A 24,377-nucleotide genomic window follows, 5' to 3' on the forward strand; every position below is an offset into this window, starting at 1 on the left:
AGTGAATGTTTTTTAATGCATGAGCAGTTTTTGAATTAATAAAAAATATAAGTTCTTGATTTTTTGTAGTCATGAACATTTTAAAATTCTTGAACTCTTTTTTGACTCTGCGAATCTCTTGGAATTCGTTATTATTGTATGAATTAATGAATGTTTCCAAATTCGCAAATACTTTTTGGGTTTGTGATTTTTTTGAATTAAATATTTTTTTGTAATTTGGGAACAATATTTTAATTCATGAATGCTTTTTCAAGCACAAGTTTTTTTCTGAATTCCTAAATTATTTCAACTTAAAAGTAAATTGACCAAAATGTAAAAAAAGGAAAAAATTGGTGTGAGGTTCTATCGCCAGCTCTGCCTATGGTCGCCAGTCAACACCAATGTCGCGCAGGCGAAGCGACCGACCTGCTCGCTATGAGTGATAAATAGCATCTGCCAACTGGAGGTCTCGTCATGTGAAAAAATAGACCAATCCTTATTAAGCGCTTCAGCGGTGTTTTCTATTTTTGTTTTTTGAGAAGCCGACACCCTCTATCCTGGGCTTGGCCCATTTACACCTTTTTAGCATTCAAAAAAATAATAATGTGGCGAGGGTATTTGAAGTCCAACCGTGATGTTTAATACGAGACACAGTAACCAACTTGGACAAGCTAACGTCGTATGCCCAATTGCTTCTCTTTCTGCTTTTGTGTGTGCGTGTGATCTGGTTTTATTTTTCTATTTTATTTTATTTTGTCCAGCCAGTTTTTTCTTTACTTTCTTATCCTTTTCTTTTTCGACTATTTTTTTTATTTTTTTAATTCACAAACTTTTCTCAAATTCTCAAATCTTTCTAAAAAACGGTAAACTATGTTAATACTCACACACTTTTTACAATTTATGACCAACTATAAAAAGTCATGAACTTTTTTTGAATTCGTGAATTTTTTCAAACCCGAACCTTTTTCAAATCCATGAAGCTTTTTTGTTTTCTTTATATCTTTTCTTTTTGTTTTTTTATTTCTTAAATGGCTGAATTTTTTAAATTTTTAAAACTTTTTGTAAATTCATGATGTTTTCAAAAGATTTGTGATCTTTTTTTGATTTTTGCTAACGCTGCGTTTGGATGTTCCCATTGGAGGCTTGGAATCTGAATTGGTATTGTAATCTTTCAATTCATGTGTTTGGTTGCACAGTGAATTGGCAGGCTGTAATGAAACGGAAACGCTGGCTAAATTACATCCCATGCGAAGTGCCTGCCCATGATACGGAGCCCTCCCACTCTGAATCGCGCTGAAATTAGCCTACCTGCAAAACATACCTCTTCGAGCGACCAGAAAAAAGAAGGGGATATGAGAGGCTGACCGCGACGACCTAGCAGCGGCCGGCGGCGGCGGCCACCACCACGGTGACCGGCGCCGGTGCAGGTGCCTTCCTCCCCTCTTCCCCAGCTCCTTCTCGCCGTCCCCTTGAGCCACTTCCCGCCATGGATTCAGACGGTGGCACAGGTGCCTTCCTCCCCGGCCGGCCCCGCCCTCCTCCTCGGCCGCCGTGCCCCACTGTCCTTAGCCACGCCTGACAGTCCTCCCTGCCCGCCAGCCCCTGCCCCCTCTTCTAGTCGATTGGCCCTCATGCTCGCCGGCGTGCAGGTCCTCAGCTCTGGATCTCGCAGCCGTGGGAGTTTCCCATACACGAGGGGTCGCGCCTGCATGAGCTTGGACCATCACGCTCGCCGGCGTCGCTCTATCCTGGTCGCGGATAGTCGGCCGACCGTCGGGGACGACTGCATCCTGTGCTCCTCACTGCTGCTCGGCCGACTCCGTCCATGGCGCAGCTCATGCAAACCGTTAATTCCATTGTATGGCATCCAAACATAACATTGGTATTGCTAGCCTGTCCAATTCCAAACTGCAATATTTTGTACATCCAAACATCTGTATTGGTATTGGAGCCCATTGCAATACAAAGGTTGATTTGGTATTGGATCCAATGCGATTCAGAGGCTCTCAATGGAGATATCCAAACGTAGCAAAACATTTTTTAAATTATGAGATTTTCCAAGTCGTGAAGTTTTCTGAAAACTATAAATTTTCCGAATTTTGAGAGCCTTTTCCCGTTTATAAACCTCTTTGAATTTCAATGAAGTTTTTCATATTCGTGGTCATTTTTAAACCCACGAGATTTTTCAAACTCATGAACATCAAATATATGAAATATTTTTCAAATTCATGAATTTTTTTATTTCACAAAAATCATGAACTTTTTCAAATTCATTTACTATTTAAAATGCACGAACTTTTTGGAAACTAATGAACTTTTCTTTCAGTTTCATGAAATCCATGACCTTTTCAAAATCCATGTTTGTTCTTTGAATATTTGAACTTTTTTAAAACTTCTGAACTTTTTTTCAAATATAAGTCACAATTTTCAAATGTAGTTTACCTAGTTCAAAATTGGTTGACCAATTTTCAAATTTAGTTCAGCCAATACAAATTTTGCTCACCAATTTTCAGAATATATTTCACCTAATTCTAATTTTGTTCACAAGTTTTCAAAAATGAGTTCAAAAATACAAATATAGTTCACCAAATTCAAATTTAGTGCTCCCATTTTTCAAACTTAGTTCACAAAATATTAAAGTTCAGTTCACAACATTCAAAATTATGCATTTAAATTTTATTTCACTCATTTCAAATTTATTTCACCTAATATATATTTTGTGCACCTATTTTCAAATTTAGTTCACTAAATACACATTTTGTTCAACATTTTATAAAAACATTGTTCAATCATTCAAAATTATTTCACTAAATACAAATATAGCTCACGTAATTCAATATATTTCATAGATTTTCAAATTAGGTCCCTTATTTAATATTTAGTCAACCATTTTCTAATTTAGTTAATCCAATTCAGAATTAATTCCCTAATTTTCAAAATTAGTTAGCGAATTAAAATCTTGTTCACCCTTTTGAAAATTAGACACCAAGGCACCGTAATGCAAATGTTGTTCACCCATTTCAAAATTAGTTCACCAAATACAAATTTGTTCACCTTTTTTTGATATTTCTTCATAGATACACTTACAGTTCACCCATTTTTTAAGTTCGTGATTTTTTTTCAAATTTGGAACTCTTTTCGGTTTCATGTTTTTTTGAAATTCCTAAAAAAATTCAGATATGTGTACTTTTTTTGTATTCACGGACTTTTTCAAATCCCTTGTTTTTTTCCAGAAAACTAGGTGTCTTTCTGAGAATTTCTTAAATTCTCAAAATTTTCAGAAAACCGGGTGTCTTGACTTTTCCTTCTAGAGCTAGCAGCTACTTTTTTTAATAGGAGCACCCAACAAGTATATAAAAATAAATTGTTGTGGACTAATTAAAAAAACCTTGGTCTTATCTTTCTTCCATGTTATTTTTTCATTAGTTGCAATTCAAAAAAAATTATATACAGAATTGTTCAGACAAAATTTTCAAAAGATTTTCAAATATATTACAAGGAAGCTTTTATTTTTTTCAAAAGTTTAATGAATAAAAAAAATTCCCAACCAAAACTCAAGTTTTCTCCTTTTTACAAAAATTATAAAGAAATTTCACGAAAATCACAAAATTGTTTTAACTGTATAGTAGGGACAACAATAAGGGATTAAGGAGGGAGAGGATGAAAGTAAATTGCACTTCTCTGACTACATGTAAACCAAATATACTAAAGATGATGTGGTTCATGCTTATATGAAAAATAGTATAAAAAGCAAATACAAGGGAACAAGGAATGCGAGTATGGATCAAATACCACTTTTCGGGAGTGCAAATAGAAACTCACACCATCCTTTAAAAACAATGATACCGCTGATGTGATCTATGTTACTAGAAGACCAGGATTCAGTCCAAAGATCATCAAATAGTTTTAACCTTCTATAACTTGGGTGTTTGATACTAAAAAGGGCGCATGCAAGCAGGGGAGGCGCGCGGTTATAGATAGTAGAGATTGAGCAACTGCTATAGATACATCTTAGATACAGAGTACTTCCGTTCTTGTTTGATACTATAATATAGAACATAGAGGAGGGTAGAACATATATGGCGTCTATAACCTTTACTGTCTAGTTAACCACGAAGGCTCCGCCTGAGCTCCCGATGGCACCGCTCCATTGTTGTTATCGCTCATCGACTGAGCCTTAGCTCAAGGTCGATGTTCTCGTTGTTGTTTCCTTCCGCCGGCTGCATGTCTATCCCCTCGTGGTTGATTGTTGCTGTCGACTGCGTGACTATCTCGTCGTGGATGCTTGTTGCCGCCGGCTGCAACAGGGGCAAGACATCCCTTGGCCGCACCCTAATGGGGGCTGGAGCGGAACAACTGCTTGCCTCGACCCTGGCTGAAGCGGGAGCCGGATCGGGTAGGACGCGGTCCGTGGCAGGAAAAGGAACCTTAAGTATTTTTTAGTATTGCAAAACTAAACATATTTATGTGTTCTTTTGATAAATTATATACTAGTGTGTAGAGAAGGAGCTAGAGGAAATCTGTCGAAGATGTCTAAAGATAGAATATGAGTTGCAAAATTAAACTTATTGACACCTTTTATTCATAAAGTATAAACTAGTATGAAGTGGCGGCGGAGCTAGATGTAATCTATCGAGGGAGGGCCAAAGAGAGAATATGAGTGTTCGGGGTAGGGGAATAAAAAGCTCATTCCCATAAAAAATATTCATAAATAAGCTCAGCCCTAGGGGGGCATTGCCCCCCTCAGCTTAACACGTAGCTCCACCTCTGCTAGCATTGGCCCCCTTGGAATTAAGGGGGGCAAGCGGGTTGGTTGAGATTGCGCTTCGGACGATGACCGGGCGGGACGCGGTCTGTGGGAGGAAAGGAACCTTAAGAATTTTTTAGATAGCAGAGATTGAGCAACTGCTATAGATACGACCTAGATACAGAGTGTTTCCGTTCTTATTTGATACTATAAGATAGAACATAGAGGAGGGTAGAACATATATGGCGTCTATAATCTTTAGTGGCTAGTTAACCCATGAAGGCTCCGCCTGAGCTCCCGACGGCGCCACTCCGTCGTTGTTGTTGCTCACCGACCGAGCCTTAGCTCGAGGTCAATCTTCTCGTTGTTGTTTCCTACAGCCGGTTGCATGTCTATCTCATCATGGTTGATTGTTGCCGTCGGATGCATGACTATCTCGTCGTGGGTGTTTGTTGCCGCCGGCTGTATCGGGGGAGGGACTTCACCTTGGCCCCACCTTCGCGGGGGCTGGAGCGGAAAAACTCCTTGCCCCAACTCTAGTTGAAGCGGGATCGGGTAGGACGCGGTCCGTGCCAGGAAAAGGAACCTTAATTATTTTTTAGAGAGTAGAGATTATTGCAAAACTAAACTTATTGATGTGTTCTTTTGATAAATTATATACTAGTGTGTAGAGGAGGAGCTAGAGGAAATCTGTCGGAGATGTCCAAAGATAGAATATGAGTTGCAAAATTAAACTTATTGACACCTTTTATTCATAAAGTATAAACTAGTATGCAGTGGCAGCGGAGCTAGACGTAATCTATCGAGGGAGGGCCAAAGAGAGAATATGAGTGTTCCAGGTAGGGGAATAAAAAATCTCATTCCCATAAAAAATATTCATAAATAAGCTCAAACCTAAGGGGGCATTGGCCCCCTCGGCTTAACACGTAGCTCCACCTCTGCCAGCATTGGCCTCCTTGGAATTAGGTGGGGGGGGGGGGCAAGCGGGTTGGTTGATATTTCGTACATCCAAACATCTGTATTGGTAGTGGCGCCCATTGCAGTACAAAGGTTGATTTGGTATTGGATCCAATGCAATTCAGAGGCTCTCAATGGAGACATCCAAACGCAGCGTAACATTTTTTAAATTATGAGATTTTCCAAGTCGTGAAGTTTTCTCAAATCTATAAACTTTTTCCGAATTTTGAGAGCCTTTTTCCCGTTTACAAACCTCTTTGAATTTCAATGAAGTTTTTTCATATTCGTGGTCGTTTTTAAACCCACAAGATTTTTTCATACTCATGAACTTCAAATTTATGAAATATTATTCAAATTCATGAATTTTTTTATTTCACAAAATTCATGAACTTTTTCAAATCCATTTACTATTTAAAATGCATGAACTTTTTGGAAACTAATGAACTTTTTTTTTAGTTTCATGAAATCCATGAACTTTTCAAAATCCATGTTTGTTCTCTGAATCTTTGAACATTTTTAAAACTTTTGAACTTTTTTTTTCAAATATAAGTCACAATTTTCAAATGTAGTTCACCTAGTTGAAAATTGGTTGACCCATTTTCAAATCTAGTTCAGCCAATACAAATTTTGCTCACCAATTTTCAGAATATATTTCACCTAATTCTAATTTTGTTCACAAGTTTAACACGTAGCTCCACCTCTACTTGGCCCATTGGAATTAGGGGGGGGGGCAAGCGGGTTGGTTGAGATTGCGCTTCGGACGATGACCGGGCTGGACGCGGTCTGTGGGAGGAAAAGGAAGCTTAAGAATTTTTTAGATAGTAGAGATTGAGCAACTACTATAGATACGACCTAGATACAGAGTGTTTCCGTTCATATTTGATACTATAAGATAGAACATATAGGACGGTAGAACATATATGGCATCTATAACCTTTAATGGCTAGTTAACCCACGAAGGCTCCGCCTGAGCTCCCGGCGGCGCGCTCCGTCGTTGTTGTCACTCACTGACCGAGCCTTGGCTCAAGGTCAATGTTCTCGTTGTTGTTTCCTTCAGCCGGTTGCATGTCTATCTCGTCTTGGTTGATTGTTGCCGTCGGCTGCATGACTATCTCGTCGTCGGTGTTTGTTGCCATCGTTCCTTGCCCCGAACCTAGCTGAAGCGAGAGCGGGATCAGGTAGGACGTGGTTCGTGGCAGGAAAAGGAACCTTAAGTATTTTTTAGATAGTAGATATTATTGTAAAACTAAACTTCTTGATTATATACTAGTGTGTAGAGGAGGAGCTAGAGGAAATATGTCGGAGATGTCCAAAGATAGAATATGAGTTGCAAAATTAAACTCATTGACACGTTTTATTAACAAAATATATACTAGTATGCAATGGTGACGGAGCTAAACGTAATCTATCGAGGGAGGGCGAAAGAGAGAATATGAGTGTTAGTGGTAGGGGAATAAAAAAGTCTCATTCCCATAAAAATATATTCATAAATAAGCTCAAACCTTGGGGGGGCACTGGCCCCCTCGGCTTAACACGTAGCTCCACCTCTGCCAGCATTGGCCTCCTTGGAATTAGGTGGGGGGGCAAGCGGGTTGGTTGATATTTCGTACATCCAAACATCTGTATTGGTATTGGGGCCCATTGCAATACAAAGGTTGATTTGGTATTGGATCCAATGCAATTTAGAGGCTCTCAATGGAGAAATCCAAACACAACGTAACATTTTTTAAATTATGAGATTTTCCAAGTCGTGAAGTTTTCTCAAATCTATAAACTTTTTTCCAAATTTTGAGAGCCTTTTTCCCATTTACAAACCTCTTTGAATTTCAATGAAGTTTTTTCACATTCGTGGTCGTTTTTAAACCCACAAGATTTTTTCATACTCAAGAACTTAAAATTTATGAAATATTTTCAAATTCATGAAATTTTTTTATTTCACAAAATTCATGAACTTTTTCAAATCCATTTACTATTTAAAATGCATGAACTTTTTGGAAACTAATGAACTTTTTTTTCAGTTTCATGAAATCCATGAACTTTTCAAAATCCATGTTTGTTCTTTGAATCTTTGAACATTTTTAAAACTTCTGAACTTTTTTTCAAATATAAGTCACAATTTTCAAATGTAGTTCACCTAGTTCAAAATTGGTTGACCCATTTTCAAATTTAGTTCAGCCAATACAAATTTTGCTCACCAATTTTCAGAATATATTTCACCTAATTCTAATTTTGTTCACAAGTTTAACACGTAGCTCCACCTCTGCTTGACCCCTTGGAATTAGGGGTGGGGGCAAGCGGGTTGGTTGAGATTGCGCTTCGGACGATGACCGGGCAGGACGCGGTCTGTGGGAGGAAAAGGAACCTTAAGAATTTTTTAGATAGTAGATATTGAGCAACTACTATAGATACGACCTAGATACAGAGTGTTTCCGTTCATATTTGATACTATAAGATAGAACATAGAGGAGGGTAGAACATATATGGCATATATAATCTTTAATGGCTAGTTAACCCACGAAGGCTCCGCTTGAGCTCCTGCCGGCGCCGCTCCGTTGTTATTGTCGCTCACCGACCGAGCCTTAACTCAAGGTCAATGTTCTCATTGTTGTTTCCTTCAGCCGGCTGCGTGTCTATCTCGTCTTGGTTGGCTGTTGCCGTCGGCTGCATGACTATCTCGTCGTGGGTGTTTGTTGCCACCGTTCCTTGCCCCGACCCTAGCTGAAGCGGGAGCGGGATCAGGTAGGACGTAGTTCATGGCAGGAAAAGGAACCTTAAGTATTTTTTAGATAGTAGATATTATTGCAAAACTAAGCTTCTTGATTTATATACTAGTGTGTAGAGGAGGAGTTAGAGGAAATCTGTCGGAGATGTCCAAAGATAGAATATGAGTTGCAAAATTAAACTTATTGACACCTTTTATTCATAAAGTATAAACTAGTATGCAGTGGCGGCGGAGCTAGACTTAATCTATCGAGGGAGGGCCAAAGAGAGAATATGAGTGTTTTGGGTAGGGGAATAAAAAAATCTCATTCCCATAAAAAATATTCATAAATAAGCTCAAACCTAGGGGGGCATTGGCCCCCTCAGCTTAACACGTAGCTCCACCTCTGCTAGCATTGGCCCCCTTGGAATTAGGGGGGCAAGCGCGTTGGTTGAGATTGCGCTTCGGACGATGACCGGGCAGGACGCGGTCTGTGGGAGGAAAAGGAACCTTAAGAATTTTTTAGATAGTAGATATTGAGCAACTACTATAGATACGACCTAGATACAGAGTGTTTCCGTTCATATTTGATACTATAAGATAGAACATAGAGGAGGGTAGAACATATATGGCATCTATAATCTTTAATGGCTAGTTAACCCACGAAAGCTCCGCCTGAGCTCCCGGCGGCGCCGCTCCGTCGTTGTTGTCACTCACCGACCGAGCCTTGGCTCAAGGTCAATGTTCTCGTTGTTGTTTCCTTTAGCTGGTTGCGTGTCTATCTCATCTTGGTTGATTGTTGCCGTCGGCTACATGACTATTTCGTCATGGGTGTTTGGTTCTGCCGCTCCTTGCCCCGACCCTGGCTGAAGCGGGAGCGGGATCAGGTAGGACTCGGTTCGTGGCAGGAAAAGGATACTTAAGTATTTTTTAGATAGTACATATTATTGCAAACTAAACTTCTTGATTTGTTCTTTTGATAAATCATATACTAATGTGTAGAGGAGGAGCTAGAGGAAATATGTCGGAGATGTCCAAAGATAGAATATGAGTAGCAAAATTAAACTTATTGACACATTTTATTGATAAAATATATACTAGTATGCAGTGGCGACGGAGCTAGACGTAATCTACCGAGGGAGGGCCAGAGAGAGAATATGAGTGTTAGGGGTAGGGGAATTAAAAAATCTCATTCCCGTAAAAATATATTCATCATAAATAAGCTCAAACCTAGGGGGGGCATTGGCCCCCTCAGCTTAACACGTAGCTCCACCTCTGCTAGCATTGGCCTCCTTGGCATTAGGTGGGGGGCAAGCGGGTTGGCTGAGATTGCGCTTCGGACGATGACCGGGCAAGATGCAGTGTGTGGGAGGAAAAGGAACCTTAATTTTTTTTAGATAGTAGAGATTGAGCAACTGTTATAGATACAACCTAGATACAGAGTGTTTCCGTTATTATTTGATACTATAAAATAAAACATAGAGGAGGGTAGAACATATATGGCGTCTATAATCTTTACTACCTAGTTAACCCACGAAGGCTCCGCTTGAGCTCCTGCCGGCGCCGCTCCGTTGTTATTGTCGCTCACCGACCGAGCCTTAACTCAAGGTCAATGTTCTCATTGTTGTTTCCTTCAGCCGGCTGCGTGTCTATCTCGTCTTGGTTGGCTGTTGCCGTCGGCTGCATGACTATCTCGTCGTGGGTGTTTGTTGCCACCGTTCCTTGCCCCGACCCTAGCTAAAGCGGAAGCGGGATCAGGTAGGACGTAGTTCATGGCAGGAAAAGGAACCTTAAGTATTTTTTAGATAGTAGATATTATTGCAAAACTAAACTTCTTGATTTATATACTAGTGTGTAGACGAGGAGTTAGAGGAAATCTGTCGGAGATGCCCAAAGATAGAATATGAGTTGCAAAATTAAACTTATTGACACCTTTTATTCATAAAGTATAAACTAGTATGCAGTGGGGGCGGAGCTAGACTTAATCTATCGAGAGAGGGCAAAAGAGAGAATATGAGTGTTTTGGGTAGGGGAATAAAAAAATCTCATTCCCATAAAAAATATTCATAAATAAGCTAAAACCTAGGGGGCATTGGCCCCCTCAGCTTAACACGGAGCTCCACCTCTGCTAGCATTGGCCCCCTTGGAATTAGGGGGGCAAGCGGGTTGGTTGAGATTGCGCTTCGGACGATGACCGGGCAGGACGCGGTCTGTGGGAGGAAAATGAATCTTAATAATTTTCTAGATAGTAGAGATTGAGCAACTACTATAGATACGACCGAGATACATAGTGTTTCCGTTCTTATTTGATACTACAAGATAGAACATAGAGGAGGGTAGAACATATATGGCGTCTATAATCTTTATTGGTTAGTTAACCCACGAAGGCTCCGCCTGAGCTCCTGGCGGCGCCACTCCGTCGTTGTTGTCGCTCACCGACCGAGCCTTAGCTCAAGGTCAATGTTCTCATTGTTATTTCCTTCAGCCGGCTGCGTGTCTATCTTGTCTTGGATGATTGTTGCCGTCGGCTGCATGACTATCTCGTCATGTGTGTTTGTTGCCGCCGCTCCTTGCCCCGACCCTAACTGAAGCGGGAGCCGGATCAGGTAAGACGTGGTTCATGGCAGGAAAAGGAACCTTAAGTATTTTGTAGATAGTAGATATTATTGCAAAACAAAACTTCTTGATTTGTTCTGTTGATAAATTATATACTAGTGTGTAGAGGAGGTGCTAGAGGAAATATGTCGAAGGTGTCCAAAGATAGAATATGAGTTGCAAAATTAAACTTATTGGAACATTTTATTGATAAAATATATACTAGTATGCAGTGGCGACGGAGCTAGATGTAAACTATCGAGGGAGGGCTAAAGAGAGAATATGAGTGTTAGGGGTAGGGGAATTAAAAAATCTCATTCCCATAAAAATATATTCATAAATACGCTCAAACCTAGGGGGCATTGGCCCCCTCAGCTTAACACGTAGCTCCACCTCTGCTAGCATTGTCCTCCTTGGAATTATGTGGGGGGGGCAAGCCGGTTGGTTGAGATTGTGCTTCGGACGATGACCGGGCAAGACGCGGTCTGTGGGAGGAAAAGGAACCTTAATTTTTTTAGATAGTAGAGATTGAGCAACTGTTATTGGTACAACCTAGATACAGAGTGTTTCCGTTCTTATTTGATACTATAAGATAGAACATAGAGGAGGGTAGAACATATATGGCGTCTATAATCTTTACTAGCTAGTTCACCCACGAAGGCTCCACCTCAACTCCCGGCAGCGCCACTCCGTCGTTGTTGTCGCTCACCGACCGAGCCTTAGCTTGAGGTCGATGTTCTCCTTGTTGTTTCCTTCAGCCGGCTGCGTGTCTATCTCGTCGTGGTTGATTGTTGTCGTCGGCTGCATGACTATCTCATCGTGGGTGTTTGTTTCCGCCGGCTGCATCGGGGGCGGGACTTCCCCTTGGCCCCACCCTGGCGGGGGCTAGAGCGGAACAACTCCTTGCCCTGACCCTGGCTGAAGTGGGAGCGGGATCGGGTAGGACGCGGTACGTGGCAGGAAAAGGAACCTTAAGTATTTTTTAGATAGTAGAGATTATTGCAAAATTAAATTTATTGATGTGTTCTTTTGATAAATTATATACTAGTGTGTAGTGGAGGAGCTAGACGAAATCTGTCGGAGATGTCCAAAGATAGAATATGAGTTGCAAAATTAAACTTATTGACACATTTTATTGATAAAGTATATACTAGTATGCAGTGGCGGCGGAGCTAGACATAATCTATCGGAGGAGGGCCAAAGAGAGAGTATGAGTGTTAGGGGAAGGGGAATAAAAAAATCTCATTCCCATCAAAAATATTCATAAATAAGCTCAAACCTAGGGGAGGGCATTGGCCCCCTCAGCTTAACACGTAGCTCCACCTGTGCTAGCATTGGCCCCCTTGGAATTAGGGGGGGGGGGTGGGGCAGAGAAGGACTTAGGAAGATTACGTAAAATTCTTTCATAGCTTTACGTGGGTATAGAATTATCAGCGAGGTCCACATCCGCCAACACATTGGTGAGGAGAAGTGCGCATGCAAGCGGGTTCGTTGAGATTGCGATTCGGACAATGACCGGGCAGGACGCGGTCCGTGGCAGGAAAAGGAACCTTCAGAATTTTTTAGATAGTAGAGATTGAGCAATTGTTACAGATACGATCTAGATACAGAGTACTTCCGTTCTTGTTTGATACTACAAGATAGAACATAGAGGAGGGTAGAACATTCATCATATAACAGTTTTAACCTAGGGCGACACAGAACTAGCTCCAATTCATCAATGTAATGTAGGTATGTATTCCATAAATAGTAATATGTGCTTGCGATAAGAACTTGCATGGCATCTTTTGTCCTACCCACCCGTGGCAGCAGGGTCCATAAGGAAACTAAGGGATATTAAGGCCTCCTTTTAATAGAGAATCGGAACAAAGCATTAACACATAGTGAATACATGAACTCCTCAAACTACGGTAATCACCAGAAAGAATCCCGATTATTTTCACCTTGGGATATGCGGATCATAACACGTAATAGGTGTGTATAACTTGCAAGATAGGATCAAGAACACAAATATATTCATGAAAACATAAAGGTTTCGGATCTAAATCATGGCACTCGGGCCCTAGTGACAAGCATTAAGCATATCAAAGTCATAGCAACATCATCTCAGAACATAGTAGATACTAGGGATCAAGCCCTAACAAAACTATCTTGATTAAATGATAAATCTCATCCAACCCATCGCCGTCTAGCAAACCTACGAAGGAATTACTCACTCCCGGTGGTAAGCATCATGAAATTGGTGATGAAGAAGGGTTGGTGATGATGATGGCGACGAATCCCCCTCTCCGGAGCCCCAAATGGACTCCAGATCAGCCTCCCCGATGAAAATCAGGAGGTGGCAGTAGCTCCGTATCGTAAAACGCGATGAAACTTCTTCTTCTGTTTTTTCTCGGGAAATAGGAATTTATAGACTTGAGATTTGGGTCAGCGGAGCTACGTGGGCCCCTCTGGGCACCATGGTGCACCTAGGGGGTGGCCACGCCCTGGTGGCCAGTGGGCCACTAGGGCTCCCATCCTGTGGATCTTCGCTCCAGTATTTTTTATTTATTCTGTAAAAAATCTCCAAAAAGTTCCGTCCAATTCCGAGAACTTTTATTTCTGCACAAAAACAACAGCATGGCAGTTCTGCTGAAAACAGCGTCAGTCCAGGTTAGTTTCATTCAAATCATGCAAATTAGAGTCCAAAACAAGAGCAAAAGTGTTTGGAAAAGTAGATACGACGGCAATGGCTCCTAGGTGCATATGCACCCATTGTATAAATACACATAAGTGAGTCGTGCACTTAATGAGGAGAGAGATAGTTTGAGTAACTTAGCTAATGCGTAAGTGAGTCGCGCACTTCAATGGCACCTAGTACTATGCAATATTTTTTTTCCTCGATGGCACATGAATAGTGCATGTACTCAATGATGGAGCACGGGATGGTAGCCATGGACATGGTCGGCCCTTTTTGGAGAGAGTACTAAATAACTTTGATGTGTCCCGTCAACTCGCAGAACGACGAGAAGCTTGCTCACTACGCCTTCTCCCTCGCCAACGCGTGCGTGGTGGCTCGCAGCATGAGGAGAAACTTTTGCTTACAAGCGGTGGATATGCAGCAGTTCATTTGGTGTCAGATTGCCAGAAGTAGTACTGCTGCAGTACCATCATTATTGTTCGTCTTCCGGAAGAGGCGAAGAGCCAAGCGCAAGGTCACCTACTAACCTAGTACATTATACTATAGCCAAAGTTGGTCCACCTTTTTATAGCATGGTTAATTAATATAGGCGGCTCTTGCTGCAGCACATCATTTAGAGAAAGTACTCTCTTCGTAGGAACTTAAAACGCAGGAATAGGAAAATTATGAGGGGGGTGTCTCCAACAGTGTTCCTCGGCTCGCACCTGGCATCACGATGGTCGAACTTGGAGTCATTCATCTGGTACACGTGGCATCTCAGATCTGGACACAAGGTGATGTACACCGTCAAGGTCCACGGTCAAGGGGGTCAAGGCGGACGCGACCTCTCACTGTGTCTGCCATTTGAAGCGGCGCGCCAGTCCAGGGCGCCGCCCCGCTGCACTCCCAGTTGTACCCGCCTCCTCGCCGCATTCAAAAACCTACATTTAAACCCGCGTGGAATGCGAGAAACCCACTCCGGCCACACACGTCCATTCAGGAGCAGGACGCCGGCCAAGCTCCTCCTTCCACCATTTTCTCCACTCTTTCGGCAACATCCGATGAGCAGGAAGAGCAGTTCTCTGGCATAAAAGCCATCTCGGTGGCCCGCCGAGCCCGGCAGTTACGAGCGAGGCAACTCGCTGCTCCACCTACCTCGCCTAGCCCGTCGGAGGCAGTTGCCGCACTAAGCCAGCGCGTGGTTCCACAACTGGCCATTCCACTACAGCTCGAGGAAGAGTGCCGACTTGCACCACGTCGGCTTGTCGGGGAGCACGGCGGCACAGGCATTGTCACTTCCCTCGATGCCGCCGCGTCATACATCGCCTCCAATGTCTGTGACTGCGCCATCCGCCGTCAACGCGCGCGTAGCCGCGCCATGCAGGCAGAGAAAGAATCCATCACGGATGTCGACGAGGTGATGCGACTACGCGGATGTTGACAAGGTGACGGCCAGACGTCCTCGCCTGCCGCCATCATCGAGGAGAAGTAGAACACGGGAGGCCGCCACCGATTGTATCCCATGAAGTCCACCGCTGAGGCGATGCCGGCGAATACAGCCGGTGTCTTGCATGATTTTTCTTCAGCCGGATGCTGGAGGAGGACAAAGAGATCGGGCGGCGACCATTTAGATTAGGTATATTAATTCTACCAGGCTAGTTGTAATGGGAGTATCATAAGTAGTAGTATCATGCATGCTAACTACTACCTCCGCCTCGATGAATAAGTCATTCGCGTAGTTCTAGGTCACCGATTTGAGGAATTAAATATGTGTTATATGTCATGAAAAGTATATTATTAGATTTCTACACGGATGTAGTTTCTAAATATATGTTTTTTGTCACATATAATACATATTTAGATAGTTAAATTGTCGACCTAGAACTATGTGAATGCCTTTTATTCACCGAGACGGAGGTAGTAGGCAAATTTGATGAGGTGGCGTAGAATTAAATGAAGAAAGAGAGGGTTGAGTATCATATTATGATGCCATATGGAATTAAGTTACTCCCACTGTGGTTAGTCTTAGGCCTTCTCGGTTCAACCTCCTCCCAAGGGGTTTGGAGAGGAATGGAGGGGAATTTGGCTTGTACATGATTTAATCCCCCACAATCCCTGTTAATCTATGTATATTGTGGGCATGTTATTTGACCCCTCATTTTGCCATGCTACGACCAGTGTGAGTGTCTGCATGCAGTACACCATCCTCTAATTTGGTGGATGCCAAGCCGGCCCAAAAAGGAGCTATAACTTTTTTCAAGTTGAAAAAAGTTACCTATGAGGAGCCATAATTAAGCTGGAGGCGTCTCTTATTTTCTTTCGAATGGGCAATAAGCTGGACAGCTGGAGAGTGTCTCTAATGGGTTGCCTCTAGTGTTAAGGCCCTCCAGTACGAAATACGGGCAGCCGACTGGGCCGATACAAAAGCCTATCCATCTTAAAGCCCATTTGTTTTTGTTTTTTGCGAGGAGAAGCCCATATTTCTTGAAGAGGGGGTGATCCCAGAAAAACCCTCCTTCCTCCTCGCCTCCACTTATACTGCAGCTTGCTGGACTCTCCCGCTTTCGTCGCCCCCCAATTCCCCCGCTCCCCATATTTCTCACTCGTATAGCAAACCCCTGCTCGCCTTCTTCCTCACTCGTACAGAAAATGCCTGCTCCTCTTCTTCCACTCCTCTAGAAAACCCCAGCCCTCCTTCTTCCCCACTTGCACTACCACTAGGCTTGTCTCTGGCTACTCTACTCAAACCCGTGAGCTCGGTGCGATGCCTGCAAGGAAAATGGAGTCGGCTGACCCCAGCACCAAGAAGATGAGGCTCCCGCCAGCGGCAACGCCGGTTGTAGATCCCGCACCCCGCAGCGCGGGGAGAAGAGGCGAGCCCCTCCCCACCCACCCACCCAGATCTGAGGAACCTGTAGAATCTCCGGTGGACCACATCAGCGATCTCCCGGACGACATCCTTGGGGAGATCATCTCGCTTCTCGCCACCAAGGATTACTGCCGCACACAAGTCCTCTCAACTCGGTGGCGCCCTCTATGGCGCACCGCGCCCCTCAATCTCGACTGTCGTCAGATATCTGTCCTTCCTGAATGTGATCTCCTTAGAGCCATCGTCTCCTCTCACCAGTAGGGCCCCGTTCAATGCCTCTGCATCCCGACACGCTACCTGCTGTCCATACCCTGCACAGTGGACGCTTGGCTGACATCCCCTGAATTCGAAAAACTCCAGCAGTTTGAGTTCTACCATTACCACGAAAGTTTCATACCACGAACCGAACACCAAGAATTTGTGCCCACACCACCGTTGTCCATCTCCAGGTTTTCCTCCTCTCTCCACACCACCACCTTCACCCGGTGCCATCTACTAGACGATCTGGTACAAATGCTTCGACTCCCACTGCTAAATTTTTTTCGCTTGTGGTGGTTTATCTATCGAAGGCCTCACCGCATAGCATCATCCACTCTAGTTGCCCTACCCTAGAGCGCTTGCTGATTGTTTTGGGAATAGAAATCCCTATCAGTTGTCTCCAAATAAAGTCGCCTCACCTTAAAAGCATTGGAATTTGTTTTGAAGGACAGCAGCTCATCATCGAAGATGCCCCTTCACTCCAAAGGTTGCTCCTTCGTTATTGTTATAAACCTTCACAAATAACTGTCGTCTCTGCGCCCAAACTAGAGACCTTGGGTGTAATTCGTGATCCGTTTAATGATCACAACAAGTTGGTGTTTGGCTCCACATTTTTTCAGGTACTGTATATTATCATCTACACATTTGTAATCATAAGCTGCATTTCTCATTTGTGCACATAATTTTTATATCATCTTGGAGTACACTTTGGGTACTAATATTATGTTATATGCTCAATGAAGAGTTCGCCATGGATAGCCTATCAATGCTACTGGATTCTGTCAAGATCTTATATATCGAAATGTTTAGTCATGATCTGAACATAATTATTGGCTTGTTGCGATCCTTCCGATGTCTGGAGAATTTATATATAAAGGTGATGATTTCATGCACATTGAAAAAGCCCATATATATTGTACTAGAATTAACCGTTCAGCTGCCGCTCTTTCGACATACTCTTTTTTCAGACCTTAACTGTTTTCAATCTTCATGTCTACTTAGGCACTAACACATGGAGAAAAACATATAACCAATTGGTGGCGTAATAAGCACCAGGATTTTCTTGGTTCTCATGACATTCGTTTGAGGACAATAACGATGGAATGATATGCATCCAACCAGGCAAACAGAAGCTTTGTCGCATTCTTCCTGTTGAATGCGAGGTTACTATTGTCCATGAGGCTTAAGTTTTTCAACAAGAGATTTCTCACGGACGGACATGTTGAACAGCAAAAAAAGAAGTTTTAGGTGGACAAATGGGCTTCTCAACGTGCTCGGCTTCTATTTACAACAACTTGTAGTCATCCTCGAATAATTTTTTTGCACAGGATGTTGATTTTATGGATCAGACCGATCCATTTGTTTGTGACTGCGAAAAAGAGTGGTTGGGTTAGATGTTATTGCCATGTTCAATCTGGCTTTTGTCTAAATTTGATGAACAATTAATCCTTGGGCTTTTTGTACTGTTTGTAAGCTTGAGTTATAGTTTTTGCCCTCGTATTCCCTTCCGCCTGCCACTACACTGCCGCATCTTCCATGGCTCCTGTTTGTTCCCGTCCGAGGCCTCGCCGTCGTTCTCCACCTTGGTTCGCTCGCTGTGCCCGCCGCCGTCTGGCATTGTCAACATGCACTACTGCAGGATGCTGCTAACGCGACACTATGATCAGAGACCCTTCGACGAAACTGTGTGCGATGCCATAATCGCAAATGGTGGTGTAAAAAACCCGTCAAAAAGGTGCAAAACATTTGCGATGGTGGAGCCATCAAACATGGTTCAGATTTTAGTTGCGTGTGTGATGCAGGGCATACAGTTCAGTTCAATTAACTGTTTGCGATGAGGAGGAACAAAAGAAATGGGCAGCCAGATGGAGGTGTGTGTGATATACAGCATACGGTTCACTCGGATGAACTGTTTGTGATTAGGAAACACAAAAGAAACGGTCAGCCAGATCAAGGTGTGTGCGATATACGACATGCGGTTCACTCGGATGAACTATTTGCGTTGAGACATGAGAACAGAAACGGTTCAACTTAATAAGATGTGTGTGATACGTGGCAAACAGGTTTGTAATCAGAAATGTGTGTGAAGACCGATAATAACACAGACGATTGCTGCTAATAAGACGTGTGTGTTGTGCGATGGGATTGCATACAGAACAACAACATATATATATATATATATATACACACACACACACACACTTATAAGGACATGCTTGCATAACCAAATTAAACATCCACTTACATAGGTGGCTACTACAACCATGGCATTTGCACACACCAAAGTAAACTATTACATGCATAATTACATAGGTGGCTACTACACACATGACATTTCCACACACCAATAAAGTAACTATATATTACATGCATGATTAACTAGCATAAACGATCATGTGATCATCATCTACTTCTTGTGACACTTGCTCTACTTGTGGCTCGATCCGGGCTCGTCAATTTGGGTAACGAGGCACTTCCTCATGCCAACGATCCACCTGTGCATCTCGTAGCATGTGTACACGCTCTTGGCCGCGAACCTGAGGTGAGGTTCATCCAGTTGCCACATCCAGGCCCTGTGCCAGGATAGGGGACTTGTTCTCTGGGCATCCTGCTTCATCTTTTCGTAGTAGGGGTCGATGATGGCCGAGGCGAGTTCGACCAGGGAGTCCTTCTTCGTGCTGCCCCAGACCCTGTAGTGGTCACGGATTTCGACAAGGTTCTTGCAGGCCAAACCCGTAACACTAAGCGCTTTTACATCGTCGGTGGTTTCCATCATGGCAAACTTGTAGTCGGTGCTATTGACAAACCTGTTGAAACGGTCGCAAGGCTCTGTGGCCATGAAGTAGTGGTAGATGAGGACATGATGGCGCACGCACAACTAGGCGACAACAACCTTCTGATCTATGATGGGACGACCGGTGGTGTACTAGAGGTCGATGCCGACCACCTTGTACTTGTCTTGAGCAAGCAACTACTCAACGCTATTGATGTAGTCGTCCACCACGGCCGGGTCGATGGTGTACACCACCGAGAGATCCGTCTCCCTCGTGTGGGTCTCCACTCTATGCTCGCCGAACTCCATTGGAGCGCCGCTGGACATCCCCTCTCTATGTGTCGTCGTGGGTGTGCTTGTTGTGTTGTGGGGCGCGATCGAAAGGTTGAAGAGACTAAGGTTATAATGGCCACGGGAATTAAAGGGGAAGCCGGAAGGCCAGGAATATCGGCAGGCCCTGATGGCAGTTCTAATTTGCAGCGCGTAACTTCATTGTGCCGCACGTAACTACATCGTGTGGCAACGCGCGCGGCGCAACCGCATGCATATGGGCCCCCCGACGTGATCGTGCGCACGCCCAACCGCTGGCAGAGCGCTCCGCGGTCGCCTCAATGGCAAGCAACCATATATATATATATATATATATATATATATATATGCATATAGCAGTTGAACGCAAAAGGAAAAGTTGTCCACAAGCCGAGCGCGCCGACGGACACGAGCAGAGCGCGCCAACGGACGCGACAGAGCGCGTCGCGGCGCCTAACGGCGAGCACAGCGTGCTGCGGTGCCTAATGGCGAGCAGAGCTTGCCGAGGGACACGAGTAGAGGCCGGCACAGTGATACGTGGCAAATAAGACGAACTGTGCGAGCGATGTCGGAGACATCAAGCACGAATCAGATTAGAGTTGCGTGGGCGATACATGGCATACATTTGATCCATCCGAGCTATTTGTGATGGAATAAGCCATGTGTGTTGCGGGCAAACGCTTGCTGGTATATAACCTTAAATTTAACCAAAAAAGTGTTAATGCATGCTACAAAAATTGTATAGCTGGAAACTATGTTCAAATACGACTCCAACAATATAATCTTTGGCGACATGCATCCGTATTTTATTAGTTAAATCCTACTTATAAACCAGGACGGGGGTATAGTAGGTAATTAGATCGCAAATGTTTTTTTATTAACCGTATGTGTACGTGTCCTTTCATCCTCCTCTCGCACGTATTGTCACCCTGCTGCCGTAGACGGCTTATAGCGCAAGCTTGCGCAGCGCGCGGGGGCGTTCTTTTGGCCAAACGGTGGAGACCAATGAATCATCGGTGAGCCCGTTCCCGCGCAACCTCACAGGTTCCCACGCAAGCTTCCCGCCCGACTCGGTGAAATCCCCCAAAATCCCAATGCTTACTGGCCTACTATAAAAACCCTCACGGCTGGCGAGTCCTGCGTCGTATTTTCCCCTCCCTCCTTGTAGCTTATCTCGTCTGCTTCTCCCACAATCTCTAATGGCACCGGTCCGCCGTCGTTGCTCAGCCACTCCACCGTCATCAGAGGACAGCTCCAGCTGGGAGGCTACACCGCGGCGGCGGCGCAGTCCCCGGCGTAGTGTAGCGCGCGTGGTGTCCCTGTTGGGTGTGCGCGGAACACCCACCACACGGTCCGCCGCCGCTGCCCGTCGGCAGCTGTTGCCGACCGCCGTTGCCGCCACACCATTGTCAAAAGCCAGGGCCATCTCCCGCTCCGCCGCCGCGGCCCGAAGGCGGGAGGTGGCCGTCATGGCCACCACCCCACTGTCGGCCACCGTGACCATCACCCGCTCCGCCACCGCGGCCCGAAGGCGGTAGGTGGTGGTGGTGGCCGCCACCCCATCGTCGGCCGCCGTGGCCGCCAGCCCACCGTCGACCGTCAGGATTATCACCCGCTCCGCCGCCGCGACCCGAAGGTGGGAGGCGAAGGTGGAGGACCGCACGTGCGTCAGCGACCTTGTGCACCCGAAGGTGGGAGCCGAAGGAGGAGCGCCTCGTCGAGCACGCAAAGAGCCTTACCGCAGCCGTGGCCGCAGCACACGCCAACGCAGAGGCGATGAATCAGGAGATCTACAAGCAGTCTGGCCGCTTCGAGAGGGATCGTCTGGAGCGGCAGTGGGCGTTCGAGCTGGCGAGCGTCACTGAACGTGCAGTAGCGGCAGGCACCGTATTGCATTTGTCCAGCTTGTCGGTAGGCTCCTCCTCCTCCTCTGCCTCTTACTGAGCGCGCTCGACAGAGGAGAGGCTGCCGGAAGTAGCACAAAGCCCCTCTGTGGTAGTAGTTGTATTTAGGGGCTATTTTGTTCAGTTTATCTGACTATAGATGTGTGGTCGAACTGTACAACGTACTTAAAATTAGCTAGTATATATAGTTGAACTAGCTATTTCAGTACGTGGTTGGCAACAATTGGGGAGAAGTTTGGTCGAGTTGAACTGTTTGTATAAATTAAGAACGACTGCTTAATCTATGAATGAAATCTATGCTTAATTACTGAATTGTAGTTGCAAAAATTAGATATTGCTAGTGATTTCTAGCTGCATATTTTGACAAATTGCAGTGTTACAAGGATTAAAAAATGGCAACGTTACTAGATCAACAAATGTAAATCTTTCTAGTTTGACAAATGGCAACATACCCAATATGACAGATGCAAATCTTACCAAATTGTTTGTACGTGGTTGCACACGGGCCATCCAAAAAAACCGTTTGTGTTGAAGGGATGCACAAATCCTGCGCTGCGGATTTTCCCTCAACTTAAGGGGGAAGACCATAGCTCTCACTTTGCATAAGGGTGTTCTATCTAAAACGTTTGCGAACAAGAGCTGCACAAATCCTGCTCGGCACATTTTCCCTTGGCTTCCTGGGGAAGCTGTCGGTTTGCATATGGGTGTTCTAACTAAAACATTTGCGATGAGTGTTTTATATTTAAAAACCGAATTAAACTGCGGCTTGGGCGCCATTAATGGAGAGGATGCGAGCAAGGCGGGCGGCCATGGAAGTCAAAGGGCTCGCTTCCCGGTGAGCCTGCGCGACGTACAGCTCGCACGCTTCCCGTTGAGCCTCCGCATTGGAGTACCGCTCGCACGCCTTCCGTTTAGTCAAGCACTCAAGCACCTGTCCGCATGGCACCTCCAAGCCATTAAAAGAGTGAGGTGTGGCATCACGTGAATGGTTAACAGAACGCACACAATTTAAATTATACAAAATGTTTGAGATGTTACAGTGGCAGCTATTTGTTTCAAAATGCCTTTGTTGGCTGTTATTCGAGTGCGCCTTCTCTCAAAATGGACACGAAAATACCACAGCATGTCGGGTGCCATTCCATTATAGCATGCCAAGTTTCATGAATTTCAGACAAGTTTTGGATTTACTAGAATTTAAAAACAAAGTATCTCAATGTTTGGCCGGCAATCAACAGTGCCCTGGTGTTTGAAATTCATTCCCATTTCTTACATGGGACCTAAGCATGCCCCGAAGGAAACAGATTTGATTTTTCAACCAATTTATATGCACTAGAGCTTGTGCATGTAGGTCAAATTTGAATTATGCACATGAAATGCCTAGAAAACCCAGTTAATGTATAAAAATGTCCAAACGAACCCCGAAAAAATCCAAAAGTAAACACAACACTCATGTTGTTCTGTGTTGACACTAGAAATTTTTTGAAAGCAGTAAGAGGCAACGGATATCGTTTCGTCCCCAAAGGTGGCACGTTCCCTACCGAAACCATCACGCTTGTTGTGAGAAGCTAAGGTTTGTGAGAAGCTTATACCCAAACCTGCCCCAAATGGGACAAATTTTTTACCACGGCATGTTGATGCTGCTTCATGATAGCATGCCAAGTTTCATTTCAGACGTGCTTTGGATTTACTAGAATTTAAAAGCCATGTATCTCAATGTTTGCGGCCGAGGGACGGTGGCATGGTGTTTGAAATTCATTCCCATTTCTTGCATGGGACCTAAGCATGCAACCAAGGATACATATTTCATTTTTGAGAATGTTCATGTAGTTCAAATTTGAATTATGCGCATAAAATGCTTGGGAAACCCAGTTAATGTATAAAAATGTCCAAACGAACCCCGAAAAATTCCAAAATTGAACACAACACTCATGTTGTTCTATGTTGACACTCGAAAAAATTTGAAAGCAATAAGAGGCAACGGATATCATTTCGTCCCCAAAGGTGGCACGTTCCCTACCGAAACCATCACGCATCTTGTGAGAAGCTCTTGTTTGTGAGAAGCTTATACACAAACCTGCCCCAAATGGGACAAAATTTTTACCACGGCATGTTGATGCTGCTCCATGATAGCATGCCAAGTTTCATGAATTTCAGACGAGTTTTGGATTTACTAGAATTTAAAAACCATGTATCTCAATGTTTGCGGCCGAGTGACGGTTGCAGGGTGTTTGAAATTCATTCTCATTTCTTGCATGGGACCTAAGCATGCAACCAAGGACACATATTTGATTTTTCAACTAGTTTATATGCACTGGAGAATGTGCATGTAGTTCAAATTTGAATTATGCGCATAAAATGCCTAGGAAACCCAGTTAATGTATAAAAATGTCCAAACGAACCCTGAAAAATTCCAAAATCGAACACAACACTCCTGTTGTTCTATGTTGACACTCGAAATTTTTTGAAAGCAATAAGAGGCAACTCATATCGTTTCGTCCCCAAAGGTGGCACGTTTCCTACCGAAACCATCACGCTTGTTGTGAGAAGCTCCGATTTGTGAGAAGCTTATACCCAAACCTACCCCAAATGGGACAAAAATTTTACCACGGCATGTTGATGCCGCTCC

This window comes from Triticum aestivum, chromosome 6D (genome assembly GCF_018294505.1).
Source record: "Triticum aestivum cultivar Chinese Spring chromosome 6D, IWGSC CS RefSeq v2.1, whole genome shotgun sequence".
NCBI classification, from domain to species: Eukaryota; Viridiplantae; Streptophyta; class Magnoliopsida; order Poales; family Poaceae; genus Triticum; species Triticum aestivum.